Here is a 24950-nt window from a genome sequence, read left to right on the forward strand (position 1 = left end):
AGATAATTTCTTGAAAGATTCATTCATTTATCTCATTCGATAACTCTATGTATGTCTTGAAACAATCAAATCAAATCAAATGTTTTTGAGTCGGATTAAAATTTTAAAGATTATTAAACATACCTAGTTGCTAGGAATAACCAACCAACAAAAGAATTTAAAAGAGACAAATAATAAGCAAGAGGACTTTAATTAAATAAAGTACATTATTACCTGCAATTTTGCTTTCTCAGGCACAACTTTTCATAATTCAAATCCATAATTTAACGTGACAATAAAACTCAAGGAATAATCAACTGAAGAAATCATAATCATACTTACTGCATAAGAAACACAATTTTTCATTTGAATCCAACCCTGGACCTCCCCTCCTTCTTCTTCTTCCATGTTTGTACATTGCTACTGCAACAAATAATCAAACTATATAAAAAAAATTAATTGCAAGCTAAATATTGAAGAAAAAAAACTCAGTGCCAGTTAGTTTTCTTGGCAGCTGAAACTTCCAAGGGCATAATGGTAATTTTCTACCCCAATTAGAAGTGATAGTAAAAAACAAAACTCTCGATGCCAGTTAGTTTGAAACTTGCAAGGGCAAAATGGTAATTTTTTGTCCTGCCTACTAAGAAACATATTTACATATAGCCTAAACCTTTGATCTTTCATAATTTTGCTTATTAGGATATTTTTCTTCTTATTTTAGCAGATTCACAAAGGTTTTGGCTATCTATCCTACAACAAAATTATGGTAATTAGTTGGTGACATAAACAAAAAACGACTATATTATTATCATAATTAATTAACTTTATATATAGGAAAAAAATCACACATTTGATTGGATTATAGTTGCAAAATATTGAATTAAGAATCTATAAGAGAGACAGTTACATCTAAGTAGCAAGCCATTTTTGTATTTTGATTCTTGTTATTAGCTTTTAATAAAAAAAATCTTTTAGTTTTTTGGCAAAATCAAAAGAAATTACTTTTCTTCAAGTACAAACTTGAAAGAACCAAACCTTGGTTTGAGTCATCAAGTCCTTGATCTCTCAAAAAGTGAACCTGGATCATAAAAAAATAATTGATTTCCCAGCAAGCCCTTGAAAGTAATGGGAAAGAATAAGATATTGTAATTTATAGGAGTAAATGGTGTAAAATAGCATCGTGAATCTTATATAGACCGCCCAATTATAACACCCACAAAAACTTGAGTTCTGATAAGCCACAAGAAACCTAGTCAATCACCATTATTTTCTTCAAGGCCTGGTGCTTTTTCTAATACTTTTATAACAATTTCTATAAACCATTGACCTTGTGCTGATGTAGGATATGGTTTTTTCATATGTATGAGGTCTTTTATTCTAATTTAGGTGATTCACTTTAAACGATTCAGTTCAAACAAATTAAGTGGTTCAGTTAAATTAGTTTATCTTTAAATCAAGATGGAATGAATCGGTTATTTCGAAGAAAAACTATCTGCGGGATTTATATATGAATTGAATAAATCATACCTTCAATCATTCCTAAAGCTTCCTTTATGCTTCTCTCACTCTAGTATGATGCTCTTGGATCTCTGCAAGTGTTTCAAGTACCTACACCAACACAAAAAAGAAAAAGAAAAAAAAAGAATAAGCATTTCTACTTAATTGTCTCCTCGCACTGTTTAATCCTTCACTGGGGGTTCATTACTATACAGATTATCTTTCAATAAACTCAAAATCAATCTAAATTTCCAACACTATAAGATACTATTACTAATATACAAAGATCAGAATATAACGTGCAATAAATAAACAAGTGCAAATCCCTTTCCCAGGTTCAAGTATATTAGTTCATGAATTCCAATCCTTAACGACTCAAGAATAACAATTAACGAAACAAAAAAACTGAATTTTAGATTTCAAGTACAGATTCATACAAAGTAAAATCCAAAACAATTGAAACCTTTACCTCTTATGAGAGATCTGAAGAGCTTGAAATTCTCGTGCTCATGTAAATTTAAGTCTTACATTACGTTTAACCTCAACATTTATCAACAATAACAAAACTTAAACTGAATAATTACACACAACAAAACCAGAAAGTGAAATATGGTTTGCAAGTATGGTTTGAAAATAATCTCATGTGATAGTTGTTTAATACAAACAGTAAGAAAAAATGTACTAAATTAGCTTGTCAAAGATAAGCTTCTTGTAAAGGTTTAGGGTATGATTTAAATTAGTTCCTTTATCATATATCTCCTATAAAAATAAAGAGCCTGATAAGAAACACCACCCAAATAGAAAAGAAATTCAATTGTTTTATCAGTATATTGAGTCAAATATCAACACGCACGAAAGATGAAAATAGGAAACAATCTAAGAGAAAGAGAGAAGTTTCAATCATACGGTTGTAGAAAACAAGGACCGTGTACCCTCCAGTTTCAACCTAGCAGTTGAAGAGAACCTGGTGACTGGTGCTTTGTGATTGATGTAGTGAGATTAGGTTCTTTTGCAATTCGGGCTCACTAGTGCAAATGTTGGTCTCGCTGCCTAGTCTGTGAATCGACATATCCCCTTCACAATTATGTAAATCGTTAAATTTGAACCTTAGTACAGGTTCTTTCCTCCTTTAAACTATAAAGAGTCAAACCCCCTGAATTTCCAAATATGAAAGCGAATTGCTTAATAAATAAATAAACCAGTATCACATAATCAAACTAAAGCGACCTTGATTAAAGTTAAAATAGATTAAAGTAAAATGTCAAAGTGAATTGATTAAAGTCAAAATACATGCAAAATCGACCTTGAGATCGATTTTGAAAGGCTAAATAAAATCGGAATGCAAAAGATGAGAATTAGAGTGAAGATAAAGTTATACGATGTGAAAATGAAGAAGAATCGCACCTAAACCAAAGTAAACCTCAAATGTGTAACATCCCGAAATATCAAGAGTAGAGTTGAAGGGCTAAAAGAGTAAATTGGGAAAGAGTGACTCGGCGAGTCCATGTGCGGACTCGGTGAGTAGAGTCACGACTTGGTCGCGTGTTAAGTGGCCGACTCGGCGAGTCAGTGTAATGGACTCGGCGAGTAGGCGCTGAATGGAGAAAACCCTAATTCTCGGGGTTGAGCCTTATATAAAGATTATTATGTTTTCCTCCCAGCCTCTTTATCACCCCTTGAGCCCCAGAAAAAACCTAAATCGCGGAGAAGCACCATTGTTGAGTGGGTTGGAGCTTGAAGAAGTAATTGTTGAAGGAATTTTGGGAGATTGAAGGCTTGGAGCAAGGGGCTTTGCTTGGATTCGAACTACATTGCAGTTGGGGCATCTCTTAGAGGTAATATCTCGTTATTGGACTATTGTTATGTTGTTTCTTCATTTTGGGGTTTGTGGGAATTTGTCTATGGATGTAATGGGAAGTCTAGAGGTTAGATCTGAGGTTGCTACCTCAGATCTGGAAGGGCGAAGAATCAGAGAGCATGAAAGTCCCTGTGTTGGAGTGTTTAGTGAAGCTTACATGTCCCAAACCCTAGCCCAATGTGCAAACGGCTTAGATCTCTTTGGATTCACGTAAAGTTTGCCACTTTACGTGATGGAGGAGTGGTAGGAGACTAGATCTATGTTTTGGATCAATTGCATGGCCTGGAGTGCTTCTGAATGGATTCAGACCGGTGGTACTCGGCGAGTCACATGGGTGGACTCGACGAGTTGGATGAAGATGGCCTGGAACTCGGCGAGTTGTATGAACAACTCGGCGAGTAGGTTGAAGATAGCCGTAGACTCGGCGAGTCTGTTCTTGGACTCGACGAGTCTTGTCGAAGAGTCCCAAATATTCTCTGGTTGAGTCGAGAATCGGTGAGTCGAGGGATGACTCGGTGAGTTGTGTGGGGTGGACTCAGAGTTGTTGGACTCGGCGAGTCTCGGGGTGACTCGGCGAGTTAGGTCGCGGATTGAGTGAAGTTCTGATTATGGGAACTCGACGAGTCACAGGGTTGACTCGGCGAGTAGGGTCGGTCAGGGGTTGACCTTGACTGAGGACTTTGATTTGGACCAAGGGTTGACCGTTAACTTTTAGGGATTGGACAGCGATGTGGCCTTTGGACCAAGAGAGGGGTAAAATAGTCTTTTACCCTTAAGAGGGTGCCATGAGAGGATTGATTCTAGTCTCGAGAGTTATATTCATGAGAGTTTTTGCCTTACGTGTTAGGCGGTGGCGAGTTCGAGATTTAAGTGTGGGGATATCTGCTTTCTTCTTGCCAGGTGAGTCTTCTCACTATACTTTACCTTGAGTAGGTAACCAGAGTTATGTGATAGAGTATTTGTGTGCTATGTATGTTATGTGTTGTACTGCATTATTTCTACGTGATTTATGTTGTGCATGTTTACAGAGTTAGAACCTGAGGGTTCATAGAGTTTGGGTGCACGGACCCACAGAGTTATAGCCTCGAGTAGCTAATATGTGCTATATGTGGTATTTTGGGGAACTCACTAAGCTTCGTGCTTACAGTGTTTTATGTGATGTTTTTCAGGTTTCTTTCAGTATCACGGGACGGCACCGGCTTGATTGTACACACCAGAGAAAGAGTTATATTTTGGAGGATCCTGGTTTTCTATGCAAGTGAAAATGGAGTTATGTTTTGTAAATCGACTATGAATGAGATTTTAAACAAGTGTTTCTAAGAATAAAATGATTATTTTAAATGAAAATTTTGTCTTGAAATTTACGGTGTTACAAAATGTTTGGGTAATAAAGCTAGAAACAGGTGGCGGTAGAGGATTCGGAGAAGCAACGGTGCACAGCAGGAGGTGGCGGCAAAGGGAAAAGGAATAAGAGTAGTAAGAGTGATCCAACATGGGCACTCCAAACTAAATAGGAGGTGGCGTTCCATACCAATGAGTGCAAAGCTAGAAGCGACCGGTGGCAAAGCTAGGTGCAGAACCACGGTGAAGTTATAGATGAGGGGAGGTGAAGGTGATAACAACCGTATACATTAAGAATCGCTCCCACATCCTTCTTATTGGAGGAGGAAGTAGCTCATCTCCAGGAGCGCCGTCTCTAGTGCAAATCAACCCAAAAAAAGGGTTTGTCTTTGAAGAAAGAATGGTGACAGGTATATAAACGGTGGTATATAGACGCCGGCATGAGAAAAGTATGACGGAGATGATGGTGAGGCGTAAGCAGCTGCAAATGGCCGTATACATTAAGAATGCCTCCTACTGCATTTTTTATTGGAGGAGGAAGGGGTAGAGTGAGAGTAAATAAGGAGAAGTTAAGCTTAAAATAAAATAAAACCCTATCATGTCCTAGGGTTTGCACAGAGAATAAGATGGCGATGGCTTAGGGTTTTCACAGAGAATAGAGGGAGAGAATGGAAGGAGATGAGGATAGAGTGGAGAAGCGGGCACTTAAATTTTTTAGAATTTTAGAGAATTTTCATTTCCCCCCGCCCCCCCCCCCCCCCCCCCCCTTAAAAACGCACGTCTAAATGTTTGTAATTTTTTTTTTGGACATTAATTTTAGGGCACGCACAAATGTGTGTCCTCTATCCCTCAAATTTTGCAAATCTGACATTACTTTTTAGGGCACGCACGAATGCGCCTCCTCTATCAGCGTATGTCATTGTTTGCACGTCATTAAAGGGCTGTTTTCTAGTAGTGATCCTACGGTATGTTAAGGGTACATTGTCTTATGGTCTCACTTATAAACAGTCTTCCCATATTCCCCTTGTTGCCTACTTTGATGCATACTGGGTTAGATGTCTTGAGACACGGCATTCTACGTATGGTTACTCTATTTTTCTAGGAGGAAACATTATCTCGTGGAGTGCTAAAAAGCAACCAACAGTCGCTAGATCTAGCTGTGAGTCTGAATATAAAGCAATGGCGAACACTGCTTCTGAACTTATATGGATTACTCATTTGCTTAGTGAGTTATAGGTTCCCATTTCTCCTACGCCATGTCTCTATTGTGACAACAAAAGTGCTCTTTTCTTAAGTCAAAATCCTGTTTCACACAAAAGAGCAAAACATATAGACCTTGACTATCACTTTCTCCATGAATTAGTGCAATTTGGAAAGCTGCATACTAAGTTTATTCCCACTACTCAACAAGTAGCTGACATTTTCACAAAGAGTCTCCCAAGACCTTTATTGGAGTACTTCAGGGCCAAGCTATGCGTTAGTCTACCATCGTCTCGCTTGAAGGGGAGATACAAACGAAAACTCTAGCCACTAGATATTTAGTAGATTAGTTTTAAATTCATGTAATTCGTTATCATAGGAAAGTCTGTTGTATTTTGTACTTATATGTTTTTATATGAATATACATCACTCTGATTATTGGAGTTTGATATCAATTCATTATAATAGTAATTCAGATAATATCGAAGTGAGCACCTTAGTTATATTAAAATAATAGAAAGAGAACAGAGCTTCTAATCATGTGTGAAAAAAAGAAAAGAATCAATAGCCAATAAGCAATTTGATTTCGCTATATCAATAGTTAAGATCCCACACGTAGTTATATTACCTGAAAACAAATGGAAGAAAGTATACTATATTCAAACTTCAAATAAACCGCATTTTAGTAAGTTCTACGATGTTATATCAACCGTTAACACAACTAATTAAGGTTCATGGATTTTGAAAGGAAACCTGAAATGGTTTAGCTTTAGGGTTCCAGTGGGTTGGAGTTGAAGACACCGCAGATGACAAAAAGAATGGGAAGTAAAGAGACAGTTTATGGCGGGGTTTTATAGATGTCTAATTTGTATATTTGGTCCCTTTATTTGACGATACTTCACTACATGGTCCTTCTAAGTTTCCCCTTTTTGTATATCTTTTATTATATTACTGTTTTAATTAATTTATTTTGATATACTGTTATAACTTTAATGTCCTTATAGAATTATTCTGCAAACTAAATGCCCCCTTAGACAACTGTAAAAGAGTAACGTCTTCTTTTGACGGCATGTCCATCCCGTAAAGTTGATTTTACATCATCATTAAGGCAATCATAATATAACATTTACATTTTGTAGAGTCGAGCATCAAAATTTGTGGTTACTATGAGTTAATGAACAAAAAAAAAAAAAAAAAAAAAAGTAGCACTTATCATAATACTCGTGATCAACCCAAAAAGAAATATAAACAAGTTCAATATAAGACAATAAACGCACTCTGCTTTGACAATCCTTAATAGTTAAACCAACACAATTAATCTAGCATATTAGAACGTTATTTGGCTCAATTCCTATATCGGTCATAATGTTTAGGTCGTTTGATAATAAACTTTGTTATTGGTGATGCACGTGGAAATTAATGGAATCTGTAGCAAATCTCGAAGCATCTCGACTTCTTCATCAACATAAACAGATATATGGAGCTCTACTAGTGCTTTCTTTAGCACAGGTGACTTAGCCATGACAAGTTTCACAAACTCCATCTCAAGAGCATGATTAGTGAAACTTGTTATCTCCATTTCTTTAAGATGATCCAAGTTGAGGCCCAAATAATCTTGAATATCATGCAAGTTATTGAAAGTTTTTTGACAACACCGCCTCCCAACACATCTAATCAGATCAAAACATGTCAAAAATTGTAAGTAGGATCATGAAAGATCTATTAAACCATATGTGATAGTATGTAGTCGTTGATATTTACCTCCGCTTTGATCTTCTCCAAATTTGGACAGCTGCAGATCACACATAGAACAGTCGAAAGATCATCGAAACACACACCAAGAACAAGTATTCTCAAGTGGGGTAGTGAAATGGGGAGCTTATGTGGCCAAGGGCTTTAACCAAATACCAAAACAAAGATTAAAAGTTTAAAACACGATGAGATAAAACAATCAAGTGAAGTATTATCTGAATTGAAGGTAAACATCTAAACAGTTCAACCAACTCATACTCAGTAATCTCTACGTCTATCCAATCATTTATAAGCTGCATCGAAATACCTATGTAAGAAATATTTTATTGGAAGAGTTTCTTAAGTAGTTATATGCGCCTTACCCAAGTAAATTCCTCAACTATGGTGCAATTGGTAAGGAGCTGAAAAAGCATCTCGTAAGCAATACAAACAGGACAAAAGCGCAGGGTCTTCAACCTACTAAATACCCTATTCATTATTGGAAGCTCAAAAGTACAATATGAGAGTTCTAGGTGCTCCAATCCTTGCAATGAAAAGAACGAACTGGGTACCAAATAGGAGTCGGTTCCCGAAATCTTAAAGATAAATTTCTTGATATTATTATCCCTTGAAAGATGAAGTATTATTTGATCAATCTCGCTAAAAATTTCTGTATTAACAAAGAGACTGAATTCCAAAATCGGAGCCTTGTGTAGCAACAAAACGTGGAAAATGGCTTTGACAAACCTATATTCATCAATTTCTTGATTTCCATTTCTGTCATTAAATACAAGTTTTGCCATTGTCGTCCAACAATACCTCCATTTCCTTGACAAAATGCTTGTCCTCAATGCATCTCGAATCGGCATTAGAGTTAGAATTTTTTCAATTGTGTCGTGAGGAAGAGCGCTAATTCTATCCCGGCTATTCTTGCGATGACTTTCATCTCTTGATAAATTCCTCCAAGCTTGATGCTTGATCGACAAGGCTGCAAAGAGAAATGCATAACCAAATATACTAGAGTCATAAATTCGTTATTTTAAGCACCTGATGATGATGACAGTTTCAATATCTGCCTACCCCTCTTTTCGTGATTGAAAAAACTAAAGGTTTTATTATATTCATCGATAAAAAGTGATGAAATAAGATCTGGTTTTATGCCGATTCAGATAATATCGAAGTAAAGAAGGTAGTTACATCAAAGTGATGGAAACAGAACAAAGCTTCTAATCGAATACAATAACCAAAGCATGCAAAAAAGATTGCCAATTTGGTTTCGTTATATCAATAGTTAAGATCCACAAGTGGTTATATAAGCATGAACATTTGCAAGTATATAAACGAAGATCCAAACTTGAACTAAACCACATTTTAGTAAGTTCTACGATCGATCAACTGTTAACACAAGTAAGATTCATGAACTTGAGATGATCGAAAGTTTGAAAGGAAACCTTATGGTTTAGTTACAGGGTTCCAGTGGATGGGAGTCGAAGAGATCGCCGATGACAAGAAGAATGGGAAGACGAAGAGAGGTTATGGCGGGATTTTATAAATGTCTAATTTGTATATTTGGTCCCTCCTTTTGACGATACCTTACCAGGCCTCTTAAGTATCCCATATATATATATATATATATATATATATATATATATATATATATATATATATATATATATATATATATATATATATATATATATATATATATATATATATATATATATATATATATATATATTTTTAAAATGGTAAATATATCCTACTCTTAAACTACCTTTTTATATATATATATATATATATATATATATATATATATATATATATATATTTAATTTGATATGGTAATTAAAATTATGATTATCATATCAAATTAAATTTATATAATTTGTATACTATTATATAAATTTAATTTGATATGATAATTATAATTTTAATGATTATAATAACTTTGAATTATGTTTCAATAAAATCGTAACCAGAAAACCAGGTTTAGAAAAATAAAATAAATAATATAATAATAATCATAACATAAATAATAATTAATATAATTCAAATAAAATTAGAAAAGGTTGATAATATAAGAAAAAAAATTAGAAAAATGGTTTTTGCACTTTATAAAAACTCATAAGTTGAATTCTAACTTTTTTTTATGTGAACCGTGCCCGTGGATGCAAAAGTGTTAGGAAATTTAAGAGAAAGTTATAATATTTTTGGAAAAATTTTAATAAAATTTTAAATTTTATTTTTTTATTAGAAAATTCTTGATTTTTTAACCTTTTTAATAGAAAAGTAAAAAAAAAAAAAAACAGGTTAATTTACTCACTTTAACCATTTTTGACGTTTATAGGATAAAATCGTTAATATTTTCAAAATAATTGGACTTTTATGTAGATTTTTTTGTCAAAACTTATACATAATGTATAAACGTATTTTTTATGTGTTTATATCTATTTTTACGTACTTTTGTATTTTTTTAAGGTTTTTATATGTATTTGTTTATTATTTTTAAGTATTTTAAATGTATAAACGTATTCTTTTACATATTTATATATATTTTAAAGTATTTTATACATTGTTTTATGAATTTCTATGTCTTATTTTTATGTATTATGTATTTATATATACTTTTACATATTTATGTCCTTTTGTAAGTTTGTGTATGTATATGTTTACATTGTTTATGTATTTTAAATTTATAAACATATTTTTAACGTATTTATATGCATTTTTATGTATTTTATATATATTTTTTTGTGTTATTTTTTATGTATTTTGTATTTATGTATTTTTTTTAAAGTTTTTTATATATATGTTTATGTATTTTAAATGTATAAACATATTTTTTACAAATTTATATGTATCTTTAAGTAATTTACATATTTTTGTGTATTTTGATGAGCTTTCTTTATGTATTACGTATTTATATGTATTTTTATGTATTTATGTATTTTTTTAAAGTTTTTTATATAAATGTTTATGTATTTTAAATGTATAATTGTATTTTTTTTACGTATTTACGTAATTTTTTTACTTCAAGTCGTCTTAAACATTTTATTCAGTTCGTACAACTTCTTCGCATCTGTTTAGATGGTTTTCCTACATACATATATATTTTAAGTTTTTCCCATTAGCTTATCTTGAAATTAAACATCGAATGGGAAAAACTTAAAATATATTGGTATGTAGTAAGACCATTGATGTGAAAAATAATTACGCAACGGTTTACCCTACCAATGTAACTACTTTCTACTTAAGGCAATGTACCTTGTTGTAAATAGTATAGCACAAAAGTCATATATCGAACACAGGGAGCGGTATAATTAGCTAATTTTTACCTACTACTAACTAAATTACTAAGAAAATCATATAAATGATTTTCTCTAGTTTTGCAAGAATAGAAACTTAATAAACTAAGTTAAACTAACAATTAACTAAGCAAATTATTAAACTAAAGCAAGAAACAAAAAGAGATGATTTTAGCTAGGGTATTTGAGAGACTTTCATTTGGCTTCAATATACTTGCTAATATGGTTGATTTTATGGAAGTGCATGGATTAATGTTCAATGGGTTACCGATTCCTAAGATGACCAAGTTAATATTCATTAACTTAATCCTTTAGCAAATAAGTCCATTCATTCGGTGATCAGGCAGATAAACTAACAAGCTTACTAGTGTTCGGTTCAAGTAAAATTAGACTTATAATAGATTAATCAGACTAGTTAATTGATTCAATCCAGTATATGATAGGTCGTCATATATTAGCTCCTACGATTATTTACCTACTTTTCTATTTAACCCTAGGTTTTAGCCAAAAATCTAGTCCTACAATTTTTGCAATCCACAAAGATCATAAGATTCAAGCTCAATTAAGAAAGATAATCATACAAACTTAATTAAACTCCACAATAAATAGACAAAACAATTATTAGGAGTGAGCAAAAACTGAACCGCAAACCAAAAAAACCGAAAAAACCGCATAAACCGAAACCAAAAAACCGAAACCGATGGTGCGTTTTTAGTTTTGCAAAAACCGAAAATACTCGGTGCGGTACGGTTTCTAGTCTTGCAAAAACCGCAAAAAAACCGAACCGCACCGCGTGTATATATATATATATATATATATATATATATATATATATATATATATATATATATATATATATATATATATATATATATATATTAAATGTTGATATTCGTAAGAACCAAAAACTTATGACAATTAAAATTTCTATAAATATAAATATTTATCTTATCTATCAGAGGATGATTGTATATTTTTAAACATATATTTAGTGGTATTTATAATAACAAATAATGTTTATGATATTTTTTAACATTTAAATATAAAGAGTACTAGTGATATAGTATCATTTTTATGAATACATTAATTGATATTATCGTATGTACTTGTGAAACAAACAATATATTAAATTTATATTATATTCATGCATTAGAACATGTTGGAAGAGTGGTTATGTAATTTCATTTCAAACCAAGAGGTGGTGGTGTCGGTTTATCTCCAATAAATGATTAGCACTCCTCATCTGAGTCAAAGTAACTCGCTGAGTTACTTGAGTTTTAGTAAAAAGGCCAAAAAAAAAAAAACTAACAAAAAACCGCAAAAAAAAAACGAACCGCAAAATAACCGCAATAAAAAACCATAAAAATCGAAATGCATAAAACCGAACAGTGCGGTTTCTAAATTTTAACAAACCAAAGTTGCGGTTTTCGGTTCGGTTTTAGCTGAAAATCGCACCAAACCGCACCATGTTCACCCCTAACAATTATCATAATCATAAGAGGTTCTTTAATAAGCTAATTAAACAAATAACCAATAAAAACTTAATCCATCCATAAATCAAACGACATATAGTCAACTAAATCTATGTCAAACGAAAGTCATGGGGTTTTAGCCCATGATTTTAGCAGGTAAAATCATAAAGATGAATTCTATATGCAAAGTCATGGTCAAACTAAAATATAAAATCATAATCAAGAAGTTATTTCCTTATTACTCTCAATTCCCAAGATACAATCGATTCCTTCGCTTCCAAGCTTCATTTCAGATCCTTGGCCTTCAAAAATCATCTATATCTTTTAACAAAAAGTTCCCAATTCGCGTAGAATGGCATCTATTTATAATTTCCCAAAAAAATAAGACCACCACGATGTGGTGAGGCTACCACAATGTTGTATTCGTAATTATCCCGTATTTAGCAAGTCTTCGACGTCAATCGGGAAAAGTCAAAACACCACGTTGTGGTGATGACAGCTCCTAAATTCTTTAACTTTTTAGCAATTTATCTCTTTTTTACATGTATCTCACTTTTTTTCACTCAAATACTTACATGCTTAATCAAGGACCTTCACTTCAACCTTTATTGGTTAGAGGCATTAGCCTAAGTGCAATGACTACTTAAGCTTTGCTGGATAGATTTCATGTATAGACTGCAAAACTTATTACATCATATAAGCTACCAGATTACCTTTCATATTTCATGACTTTTCACTAGAAAAATGGGATGCCACACATACAATATAACATGTGTTGTCTTAGGTAAACATTTGGATTCTCATTAGATCATCCCATCTAGTACTAGTAAAACTTTTAATTATCTAGGTTTTCTTAACTTAAACTATTGCTTCAAGTCTTAATGAATGCAAAATTTGAAAACTAGCAATGCAAATTTTGAAAAATCAAATGCTTGTTTTTCTAATGCAATATACCCTTTACCCCACACTTAATTAATGCAATGCCCTCATTGCATGCTATGCAAAACATAAAATTAAAAAGGGAGAAAAAGGAACAGACTCCCCTGGGATAGAAGATGCATCTCGGATTGTGTGGCTGACGTGTGATATAGCTTGCTCAAAAGTGTGGAAACAGAAGTGATTGACTGCTACAGAAAGTGGCTCAAAGACTTGGATACTTATACATCATAATGCATATGATTTGACTCGAAAAGCGGACTTGAAAAGGCACCACGTCGTAGTGTTGTAGAATACGTCGTGATGGCGTGAAGGAAATAATATTTCATTTTTTGACTGCAACAACACATCGTGGTCATTGATACCACATCGTGTTGAGTGGAAAATGGCAGAAAAAAGGGTTGTTAACAGCATTTTTTGTCAAAATTCCTTAACACCAACAAAGATAAACATTTCTTGGATGTGACTCTTCACTTGTTGCGAAAATTAACTCACGAAATGCTCAACTCTTGCCTATCTCGTTGGTTTCTAATCTTTCTCTAAAATGCAACATTCTTTTGCCAAAACTACCCCTCACTTAGACTTAAAAGTAGGAAACAAATTAAACAACCAAATAAAAATAACAATATCCAAAACAACCACGCCAACAAAATAAAATAAACACAAAATAAAAATAAACATTTCTTAAATCCACTTCAAGAAAAAGGATAAAACTCTCTCCTTCCTCATCATCATAATGATCGCCACTTCATGCACTTCCTTCGGCTCCTCCCTGTCACTCTCTCTAAAGCTCCTCCCAACTTGTCACATGCGGATATGTAGCTAGAAAATTGTCGAGTCGATTTAAATGCATTTGTTGCATCATGTAATCCAAGCTCATGTTTGTATAGTTGACACTTAGTGCCAAGTTGTCTTGAAATTGTCTCAAACTCACATTGTAGGGATCCATCGGAAGCTCAACCTCGGTTGGGATCACCGGTCGTTCATCTTCATCCGCATCACCTCCTCTTTTTCAGACCCTTCAACCAGGTCGGTTGCGAGGCATATTATTGTGAATGGAAAATTTTCCAAGCCCATTATCAACCATAATATTCACCCACTTATATAAAAGAGGAGAAAAAGTGTTTTGAGGTCTCACTATTATAAACATGGCTTCGCGATTGTTAATAATGTTGAATGACCGCGCAATTTTGGTGATCAAGATTTCGCCATATAACAGAGAACCACATCGATCTTTCCCTGCCCAGACCGAGTGAAACCCCGCAAAAAGGAAAGGAATGTCCAAATAAATGTCTGGAGTAATGAGTGCCCACAAGAAAAATACATCTAAATCTGAGACTTTTTCCCCCCTCTCCATTGATTGATTGTATTTGTAATTAACCGGTAAAGAAGGAGATTGTAACATCCATAAAATCTCTTGAAAATTTTAAACTTTTAAATTAAAGTCAAAACCACACTTGTTTACAGATAGTTTTCTAAACAAGTTCAATATCAGATTAATCCCAAAATCATGAAACAAAACATGAGGAGGTGCACAATCACGCCTTCACCTTCCCACGATCCTTTGAAGTACCTGAAACATAATCTGAAACTGTAAGCCCAAGCTTAATGAGTTCTCTCGAAATACCAATACACAACAAATAGTACAAATATAATAACATGTAATGGGTCCATAACTTAACAAACTGGATTACCCCTGAGCCCACAACATAAGTCAGGCTTACCCCCACGCGGCCACAGCTTATGTCTGGCTTACTCCCCGACCTGATCGGTCAACAGACTGAATACCACTAAGCCCTCAGTACGAGTCTGGCATCCCCTACCTAGCCCTCAACTCATATCTCGAATGCTCATGAGTCCTCAATATGAGTCTAGCATGCCCTCCCTTGCCCTCAGATCATATTTGGCATACTCTAGGGTTTGTTGGTTACAGCACAAAGCAGTAATACCTCAACCCGCCCACACAATCTGTCGACATATAGCAGATAATATCATATATAGATAAATAGGCAATTTCACAGATAGTCCTACAGATCTACCAAACCAGCATATCAAGACTAGCATGCATACCTATATTATACTTAGCATGTTAGCCATGTCAGGATATCAAACCAATTGGTCGGCCTTGGTGCCTTCAACCCAAAAGTATAGTGAGGAAAACTCACCACACAAACAGTGTAGAACTATTAAGGCCTGACTCTGAATCTCAGGCTCTCAGCTCCCGACTCAATACCTACAACCACCATGACCAATTCCATCAAAAATCGTAAATATCCAAGATGCCCTCAAAAGTCAAACTTGGTCAACCATAGTCAAATTCAAAGTCAACGATCAAGGTCAACAATCCATGTTGACCCAACTCGTCGAGCGCACCCATGAACTCGTCAGGTTTCTACAGTACTCAGAACGTTAGGAAAACCCCAGCCAACTTACCGAGTTGGCTAGAAAACTCTTCGATTTTTCCCAGCTTAACACATTCAGTTGATTTCTTCGATTCCAGGGACTTTAAGGGCGTGTTCGGCAAAACTAGTTGGTAGCGGGTAGCTTGTAGCTTGTAGCGTTTTGTTAAACGCTACATGAAGTAGCATTTGGATTTGGAGCGTTTTGATTAAACTAAACGTTAGAAACTTGTAGTGTCAAACAAGGCTTTTTGTTTTAAACGGAGCATTTTGTCAAATGCTAGAAGCTAGACGCTCCAAAACTCTCCATACCAAACACGCCCTAAGGCTCAGATCTAAACTCAAATGTTGTCTAAAAGGATAAAGCTTCCAACTTTATCCTTTGGGGATACTCCTATTGCTCAAAAACCCCGCCATAAGGCTTGAAAACTCAAGGGCTTAACCATTAAGCACAAAATCATTGAGATTTGAAACCCAACTTTTCTAGAAGTGGTTCTAGCCTTAAAAACGTCCCAAAGGTTGGTGTTTTATATACATGCATGTCCAAGGCATATCTTAAACCCAAAATGGTTTAAAAAGGGGAAATGTGACCTAAAATCCATGCATGGCATCAGGACTTGGCTAAAGACCACATCCAAACCACTATTACGTCACCTTGACCTGGAGATTCGTAAAGTTGCAACCTTTATGAAATCCATCCATAGCAACATCCAATAATAAGGAGAAAAAGGACAAACTCAAGATCTAGCTACATAAAGGAGTAAAAATCAGATCTTGGACACTTACAAAGGTCCAGAAGGGTGCCAAACAGAAGATGAGAGCTTTACTTGCTAGATCCTTTCTTCTTTCTTCCAACTTCTTCTTCTTTTGTTCCAAAAGTACCACACTAGCCCACAAAATGAGAGGGGAAAGTGATTAGGGTTCACAAGGGCCGATATGGGGGTTTGAAGGTGGATAAAAGATTAGCATTAATGATTTAAGGAGGTTATGTAGGGTGCAAAACCCTAAAATTTAGGTTTTCCCACCTAGCCATCAACTCGTCGAGTTCTCCACACCAACTCGCCGAGTTGGTTCATAAAAACGCACGGCCCAAAGCCCATCAACACGTCGAGTTAAGGCTATCAACTCGCCGAGTTCCAAAGGAAAACTTGCTTTAAAAATAAATCTCATACCTAGCGATCGGGATGTTACAACTCTCCCCTACTTGGACTAGGCTTCGTGTCCTCGAAGCCTGCTGCGAAGAAGAAAGCCGGATAATGCTCCTGCATCTCAGCCTACAGCTACCAGGTCCGCTCAGAGCCCTTCTAGTGCTGCCACCGTACCTTTACCAAAGGTATTTCCTTGCTATAAGAAACCTTCACCTTCCTTTTCAGAATAGCTACCGGCCTCTCGACATAGTTCAGATGTTCATTAACCTGAATGTCATCCAATGATACCACTGCATCCTCATCCGGTACGCACTTTCGCAGCTATGAAACGTAGAAAGTGCTATGAATATGATTGATCTCATATGGAAGATCTAATCTATAAGCAACCTTCCCAACCCTGGCAACAACCCAGAATGCTCTAATATACCGAGGGCCCAGTTTCCCCCTCTTTCTGAAGCGAATCACACATTTCCAAGGTGAGAAAGAGAAAGAGAGAGGATGAAATTTTAGTTTATCAGTATATTTAGGATATAATTTAATTAAAAATATATTTCCTATAATACCCTTAGCTGAATTAATTAAGATATCCTTCCTTCTTTTTTTTTCTACTTATTTACAAAAATACCATTTTGCATCTCGACCTTTTTTTTATCTAACGTTTCACTTTTAGTTCTCAAGTTTTCGGGACACTAAGAGTTTTCAAATGATCATTCCTCTCTCTCTCTCTCTCTCTATATATATATATATATATATATATATATATATATATATATATATATATATATATATATATATATTAGTTTATAACTCATGAGAACCACGTTATAAAATTAATTAAACTTTCATATCAAAAAATTAAAATTATTAATAAATTATTTCAAATAAGTTATTACTTAACAAATATTTTTTAGTTATATAAAATTATAATCGCTAATTTAAATAAATACGTGAAGTAATATCACCTTATAATCTATATTAATTTTATTTTATTTTTAATCTAATGTTATTTATTTAATATAATTAGAGTGAAAGAACTTAAAATACAGATTTTAAAATTTAAAATTTAAAATAAATATACAATTATTAATTTATTTTAATTAGAGTGAGAAATTTAAAATTTAAAATTTGAAATGAATAACTAATAGGTTGACAAGTGGCATAATAGATGACATATAATATTAATGAGGAGTTCTAATATTATGACACTTGTCAATAGGAAAATAAAATTATTCATGTATTAGAATAGGAATATATATATATATATATATATATATATATATATATATATATATATAGGGAAAATCACCTAAAAGTCTGAGAACGCGAGAACACTTTTGTATCAATCATTTTATAAGGGTAAATTAGACATTATTCATTTAAATTAAATTTTAACATATTAATATTAAATTATGATTTCCTTAAAGCTAACGATAATTTAAGTAACTACCTAAAAAGTGAATTAATCATTTTTTTTTCTTTTTTCGTTAATAAAAATATTTTTTTTATCAGACTTCTTTTTTTAAAACGAGGGTTTTGAATATTTTTGCTCATAAAAAAAACCTTTATTTTAAAACGAGGGTTTTGAATATTTTTGCTCATAAAAAAAAAACCTTTTTTCAACTGATTTATACAAAATTTCATTTAGAAGTGAATAGTACACTATAAATTTACCAATTTATTGAATTAGTTTTCTTTAGTCATATTTTTTACAGTTATATTTAACCATGAATAAAATATATATTGTTGTTTATGAATACATTTGTAATTATAAATGAATAAAATAAAATATGGAAATCAAAAATCAAATATAATTGTAACTATAAAAGATTAAAACACTTCAAATATATTCAGAAAACAATGAACAATGTGGTGAATAAAGTACGAATGTTATATTCATAAATGATGAAATACTTCATTAATGACTATATATATATATATATATATATATATATATATATATATATATATATATATATATATATATATATATATATATATATATATAACAATTATCTTCACAAATGATAAATACACTCCAGAGAAAAAAATTGCAACAAGAAATATGAAAATACAGATCCCAAGTGCCCATCTAACCCGTGAAAATTCATCACGTTCGATGCACTTCATTCGTCCTGTTACATAGTGAATAAGCTAAAAAAACAACAAATTAATACCCAAACGAAAATAATTATAATCAAATACAAATGCAAATATAAACCTATTGTATTTTCGGGCATTTTTATCGTTAGTGAATAAGATTATAAGTAAATCACTTGCCAATTTGCCACACATTATTCCAAATTCTAATTCATGTTTTAATCGCCATCAGGGAGAAAGGAACATTCTATCGCTGTGATTAAATGGGTTGGGGTTATACACACACCACCATGGTGCGATCGTCTGAATAGGACTGCGAAAAACGATGGCTGGGGGAGGAAGAGATCATGGTATGTAATCGGTGGCTATAGCAAAATCGATGCACGACCAGAAAAGCCGATAACACAATAAACCCTTGAGTTGGCGACATGCGATGGTCTGATTAAGGTTGTGATACATGATGGTGCGATAGAGGGAGGCTGTGAGAAGAAGAAATTGTGGAATGCAGACGATGAGGCAGATTATTGATCGAACTCTAGGTATACAAAGAAAGAGATGTGGAAAGGGGGGAAGTAATTTGAACGACATTATGAGAGAGATTGATAAATTATAGGAATGAGTTAAAGTTGCAATTACCATTATAGCCTTATGACCTTTTACAAGTTACACTTTAATATCGGTTGTTTCTACATTTTACACAAATGACCCGTTTGATAATAGCCTTAGATCTGAATATTTAGATGGTCCAGATCCATTCTCGCGTTCTCAACCTTTTAAGTGTTCTCATTTGATTTCACTCACACATATATATATATATATATATATATATATATATATATATATATAAGTTCAATTGAGAAAATAAAAAAGGTTGAGAATAGAGGAATCATTCTCAACACTTATTTATTTTTGATGCAAAAACCTCCTTCTAACCGGCGGAAATGGGAAAGGAATACACATGTGTTTTCCAAGAAAACATGTGTCCTTAAACTATGCTAATAATTACCCTAATATATACAAAAACATAGTTTTTTTTTCGATTTTTTAATTTTTAATGAGCTATTTTTATCGAAAAATGATTTTAAATTTATCAAAATTCATAATTTTTTATTCTTTATAAATAGACATAAATATTGATATAGTTTTAAGATAAATTAAAAAAATTTATTTTTTTCTATAGTTTCAGCTATCGTTATTCATAACTGAATAAAAATTAATCAGATTTTTACTACGGTACATTCGCTGTTCACTTATGACTAAAAAGATATGATTAATTTTTTTTACAGTTTAAGTATCATTTATACAGCTTATTCATATATGAATAACAAATTAACTGTAACAAAAATCTGATAAATGTTTTATTCATATATAAATATAAAATATGACGACAACTAATACACGTTTTACTTATATATAAATATAATATATGATGAAAAATGATGTAAAAAATATATTTTAAGTAAGAAAAGTTTATTACGTGTTATATTCCTATATGAACGATACTCTAACTATAAAAGAAATTAAGAATACGTTTTATTCATGAGTGAATAACGAACGTACTGTAATAAAAATTTGATAAATTTTTATTCACTTATGAATAACGAGAGCTGCAACTCTAAAAAAATTAGTTTATCTTAAAACTATATCAATATAGATCTCTATTTATAGAGAATAAAAAATTATGAATTTTGATATATTTAAAATAATTTTTCGATAAAAATAGCTTTCTAAAAATAAGAAATTTTTTTTGTGTATATTAAGGTAATGATTAGCATAATTTAAGGAAACATATTTGGTTGGAAAACACATGTTTATCCGTTATACGTTTCCGCCGATACGACTAAATATTTTGCGGCAAAATAAATGTGTGGCTGAGAATGATTATTCCATTCTTAACTTTTTTTTTTCTCAATTGAACCCTCATATATATATATATATATATATATATATATATATATATATATATATATATATATATATATATATATATATATATATATATATATGGGTTAAGTTCAAATGAGAACACTATTTAATGTGAGAACGTGAGAACACTACTTTATGTTACTGTTCTACTATAATATTAACATGTATAGTATCGTAGTAATTATAATATGAATATATTTAATTTTATATTGCTATTCTACTATCAAATTTATATATATGTGTAATAATTTAGCAAATTCTAATATGAATGTTAAATATGTGATTGTTCATATATTCGGTGATGAATAATGTCATAAAGTTGTACATATAAAATTTTAATGTGAATATTAATATGTGATTGTTCATATATTTGTTGATGAATAATGTCATATCGTTGTATATATAAAATTCATAGTAGAATAGTAATATAAAGTAGTGTTCTCACGTTCTCACATTAAATAGTGTTCTCATTTGAACTTAATTCATATATATATATATATATATATATATATATATATATATATATATATATATATATATATATATATAAGTTGTGAAACTCATGTATTACACGAGCTTATTAAAAAAAAACTTAAATATGAAAATCTGAAAAAATATGAAGTTTGAGTTTATAAGAAAAAAAATATCTAATTATTGAAGTGAAATTTTAATTTGTTCTTTATAACTTTTTTTTAATTTCTTTTTTAAATCTAAACAAATAATTTAAATAAATAAGTAAATAAAATAACTACATTCCATTTAGAATTTTAGAAACTATAAAAAAAATTATATTAATGAAACTGATATATACTTATTACAATTTTTACATTTGGTTATTATGTGGACTTTAAAAAATGAAAAAAAAAAAAAAAAAAAAATGAAAAGTGCAAAAAAAAAAAATCAAAAAATCTGAAAAAATAACATGTATCAGATGCAATAAGAACATCACATGTAACAAAAAAAAATATTTATTAGGTTAGATTAGATAGATCGTAAATAGAAAGTAGCAAAACATTGTGAACACTTGACATAATTAGTCTAATGATTGTAAATAAAGATAGTCTAATAGAAAATCTTGATCCAATGAATCATGAAAATTCATAGCAAATGGGTAAGAGAGAGTTCAAAGAATCGACACGTTTGTTTTTGAAATTGGATGTCAATCCGGTGTTTGTATACCACTGAGAATATGCATTCATTTCTTTGATATATCGTTTGATATTATTCTTTTTTTAGTAGCTTAATTTTACAGCAATTAGCAAGAAGCTAGGAAAGATAACAAACAATTACAAATTAATAACCTAAATACAGTTTGTAACCAAAAAACACAATTGATTTTGAGTTTGTGCTATCTATGTACAAACAAATTAAACTAATATAAATGGTTCTATTAAAAGTGAGTCTCTACGAAAATTCTTCGAGTCAAACACCAAAGCATTGTGAAAGCTATATAAGTACTTATCAAATGTTTAGGATTTTCATTATCTTTTGATATGTTATTTAGTTATTTGTATGTTTCACACATAGACTAGCTATACTTTCCATAATGTATGGTTCATACATGGCTCTTGTTTCGTGTAATGCTTTTTCAGCTAACATTTTTAGTGTTAAAACACTTTTGGACCCTACCTTTATCAAAAGAAGACAGCCTTTTGATCACTTGTAAAAGATACTTTTTAAAGACTTGTGACATTACTCAAAATAAAGAAACATGTCTATAGTAAATGTGCACCAACACACCCACATAGACTGTGCAACTATAGAGGAGAGTTAGATTCGAGCAAAACATAAAATAAAAAATAGAGGAGAGTAAGAACTTGGAAATTAATCTGAAGAATTTTATATAAAAATGGTAATATTTTATAAATATATAGTCTATTTAAAAGGGAAGTACATAATTTTTTTTCATAGATAACAGTTAATTTTTAAAATATTATACTGCATAATTCTATAAAAATATAAATTATTATTCAAGGAAAAAAACTATTGCGTACAAATAATTTTATTTTTTAAAGTTTTTGAAATACAATTATTATTTTAATAGAAAACAGTCAGATACGAACAATATTGAATCGCCAATAATTGAGTTTTAGATACATTTGTAGGAATGACAAAAGTAAGATTCAATACTTTTCTTGTCTTGAAGTCTTGGTCAAGTTCTTTTCGAACCAAAACATTAACTTTAAACTTTAGCCTTTTTTGCTTCTTCCATTCTTTACCCAATAGATTGCCACCCCTAAAACTCTGACAGCTCGGATAAAATATTCTTTTTCTCATTCTACTTTTACAATTTTAATTCTAATAAATACAAGTATAACACTTTCTATTTTATTATTATTAAAGAATATTTATATTAATATAACTCTATTTAATGATTTTATTACATAACATACATTATTAATGTATGAGTAGAACATAATTCATGCTAACTTTCTAAATTGTATGTGTTATCGTTATGTTTTGTTGTATCTATGCTTATGCATCGAGGGCTAAATGATGGAAGTACATGAATACTATACATATGATCTTTAATAGGCGATATTGATGATAGATTTAATTGTAATACTACAACTAGTTTCTATTAAATTTATAATAAACTTGTTGTAGTTTGAGAAAGATTATAAAGTTTAAACTTCTCGAATTCATCAATAAAAACACAATATGTCTTGTTAACCCAAATAGTTATAGTACTTGATGATCCACGGTTCAAAAATGATTTATACTACCTCATAACCCATTTCATAATTTTTTTTAATTATGTTATTAATATTAAGCGTTTAGTTATACCACAAAAGAGTAAACGATCTTGATAGTAGAAAATTGCATTTTATATGTTTTGTTTTCTTTGGTTAATTTTATTATTAAACTGTATAATAATTTGTGTATTATATGGTTGAAAAATTAAAATACAATACATAATAACAAAACATAATTATCTTGTGGGAGCAATACTTTTGAATCCAAGATTCTTTACTTGAAAATAGCATTTTAATTTTTCTTTAAATGCAACAAATGAGACAAATTGAAAACACGTTGATATAATAAATGTAAGGATTATATTTTGAAAGTAAATTGGTATAATCTTGACGACTTATGTTTATTTTAGAGACAAACAATCACACAAACACACGTATACAAACAAATACACATAGACTAAGATATCTTTTTTTTTCTTGTCAAAAAGAAAGAAATTATGACTCAAAACTACATTGAAAATTTAAAAGTCACTTAACTCCGAATTAAAAGATTAAATGATTAAAGTCAAAGAACATATATGACATTTTAATAAGTTAACGAGAAATAAAAAAATAGTAAAAGCAGTCATCCATGTCAATTATAACAATGTATTTCGAAAGTACATTGTTTTCTAGGATTATATATATATATATATATATATATATATATATATATATATATATATATATATATATATATATATATATATATATATTGAGGATCATGTGAGGACTCTTTTTTTGGTGAGTACTTATGAGGATAGCTTAAGAATTTGAAAAAAACAAATAAAAATCATAAAATCGAGCTGAAACATCCCTTAAACATGACCCAAAAGTTTCATTTTTTTATTTAAGTAAACACAACATTCCAAAGCATTGTTCATACAATCCAGTAAAACAAGTATGTCAAACATCATAAAAATCAGAGTATGACCCATAAACAATATCCATATGGTGTGTGCGATGCAGTCAACCCGAGCTCTTTCCATTGGAACCGAAAGTACCTGAAACATAAACTAAAAACTGTAATGGGTCCCGTATAACGGGCCCCGCCCAAATAGAGTATAACGGGCCCCATCCAAATGAGATACGATCCCCGCCCACACTCGCATAATAGGCCCCGTCCAAATGAGATATGGTCCCCGCCCACACTCGCATAACGGGTCCCGTCCAATTGAGATACGGGCCCCGCCCACACTCGTATAATGGGTCCCGCCTATGCGATACGTGTCTTGCCCACACTCGCATAACGGGCCCCACCCAATGAGATACAGGCCCTGCCCACACTCGTATAACGGGCCCCGCCTAATAAACATACATATATAA

The 24950-nt window shown here is 31.6% G+C and overlaps 1 long non-coding RNA gene across 1 annotated transcript; it reads right to left on the reverse strand.

The window, feature by feature from the left end:
- Positions 1 to 7135: 7135 nt before the first annotated feature.
- On the reverse strand, positions 7136 to 7954 carry LOC145038355 (uncharacterized). The gene is made up of 2 exons (XR_013679331.1): positions 7637 to 7954; positions 7136 to 7545 (listed from the first exon to the last, which is right to left on the reverse strand). It is a non-coding gene; the product is annotated as an uncharacterized LOC145038355 (long non-coding RNA).
- Between the last annotated feature and the right edge of the window lie 16996 nt (positions 7955 to 24950).

The sequence above is a fragment of the Lactuca saligna genome, chromosome 4, assembly GCF_052625555.1.
Source record: "Lactuca saligna cultivar CGN05327 chromosome 4, ASM5262555v1, whole genome shotgun sequence".
In the NCBI taxonomy this organism is placed as follows: Eukaryota; Viridiplantae; Streptophyta; class Magnoliopsida; order Asterales; family Asteraceae; genus Lactuca; species Lactuca saligna.